This window comes from Lactuca virosa, chromosome 6, assembly GCF_052849685.1.
Source record: "Lactuca virosa cultivar CGN04683 chromosome 6, Lactuca_virosa_CGN04683_v6, whole genome shotgun sequence".
Classification (NCBI taxonomy): Eukaryota; Viridiplantae; Streptophyta; class Magnoliopsida; order Asterales; family Asteraceae; genus Lactuca; species Lactuca virosa.
This window is the reverse complement of record NC_136431.1, coordinates 223,432,998-223,434,974: the sequence shown is the minus strand read 5'-3', so window position 1 is coordinate 223,434,974 and position 1,977 is coordinate 223,432,998.

Here is a 1,977-nt window from a genome sequence, read left to right as displayed (position 1 = left end):
CTCTTATTATACCCACAATTTGTTATCATTTCTGAAGTATTGAAGATATGGTGGGCCTCAAAGTAAAATTCGCGCCCAGTCAATATATATATGTTAGAAATGATATATCAAGCAACTTGAAGAAATCTGCAATTCGAAGTCAAATCAAAGTCAAGTTCAAGTCAAAATCAAGAAGCAAGCAAGTTACATATGAAGAGTTGATCGAGACAAAGAAGATGTGTGGTATAATGAGATTGATCCCTCGATAGTGGAATCATAGGGGTAAGCTTGGATTTTCTGTCCATAATGGAGCTTACCGCGTTTACTGGACGAGTTCGGAAAAAAAAGTAGGGGTTGGACAAGCTAAGTTTTTATAAACGAATTTTCGTGAAATTATTTTTATAAATACAATGTTTTCACAAATTTAATTCGACGTAAAAATTATTTGCTCAAGCTTGGTTTGACTTATTAAATATGAAATACGAATCGTTAATTTAAAGTATTGAGACTGTTATCTAGGTAGTGATTTCATTGGAGCTTCCTCGTTGTGAAATCTGATCATGTGAAAAAAAAAGAGTGAAGTGTTTTGATAAAGTTTAAATTTTTAGTTTCCTTAATCTTGTTTTAGTTTTTATTCTAAGTTCCTTTTTATGTCATCTACATCTTTCTATTTGTTTATAATGTTTTATTCTTTTTCTTACTTGAGGACAAGTAAAGTTTAAGCTTGGGGAGATTTGTTAGATGTCATTTTATGCATCTTATAGGGTAGTTTTTATCATCATTTTAGCATCATATTTTGTACATTTGCATGTCATTTAGATAAATAATGTTCAGCTCATGTCTTTCGTTAGAATTCTAGTACTGCTCATGTTTTTATGTCAATTTCAGATAGTTCGAGTGGAGCAGTGCTTTGGGAGCAGTTGGATGCGTGTTTGGAGCTTAAAATGGAGCTTGGGACTTATGGAGTATGTTGAGGAATGTTTGGAAGATGCTTTGGTCAAGAAACATTCGATCGAATTGATCACACGAAGAAAGAATCTACAATCTAAAGATAAAGGATGTTACTGGCAGCTTTGACCCCCTGTCAGTATTTTAACCATATCTCGAGAACCGTAACTCCGATTGACGCGATTCAAAATGATCTGAAAAGTAGACGCAATTTCGGACGTCATAGGCATAACCTGTGATCTCAGGTTATCTTTTTGCGATCGCACGTTTGGTCGCAGGTTGCCTTCGAGGTTCTTTTGTGCCCAAAATTCATCCGGGAGTGAAAACTCAATACCTGCGATCGCAGGTTGTGTACATGCGATCGCAGGTTGGTCAAAAAGTGTCAAAATAGCATCCTACTTCATTAAAAAGGCATCAGATGAGTTTATTTCAAAACCTGCGATCGCAGGTTGTGTACATGCGATCGCAGGTGCGCCGTTTTTGCTGTTGGACGTATAAATAGACCCTGATAACCTTCCAGTAACCTAAGTTGGCGATTCCAGAGGTTCCAGACGACGAAAATACGATTTTGGAGGAGTTTCTTCTCCGATTTCAGCGATTTCTGAAGATCTGAAGACTGTGGATCATCTCCTACGTTTAGTTTAGTAAGATTTAGTAGTTTAATGTTTCTTTTTATTGTTTTAGATCAGATTTTAGCTATGTCTGGCTAAACCCTAGTTTTCAGTTCTGCAAAGATAAGTACTTTTCATGTGATTGATCATTAGATCTAGTTTTTGATTTGTGTTTCTATCTAGATTCTTCAGTTTTGTTCTTAATGAATGTTTGATTTTGATTTTTGTTAGTCTGATCACCTAGCTAGGGTTTTATCATTCCAGTTAATCAGTTAATAGATTCTGTAATTGTTCTAATTAATTGGTAATAAGTAACAAGTAATAAATCGGTTCCGTGTTTGGGATTTGACTTTATTATAAACTGTAAAAATCATACCTTTAGGCTTCCGAGCTTGTGAGAAGTATTGGGTATTGTTGGGAATTTTACAAAGAACTTAAT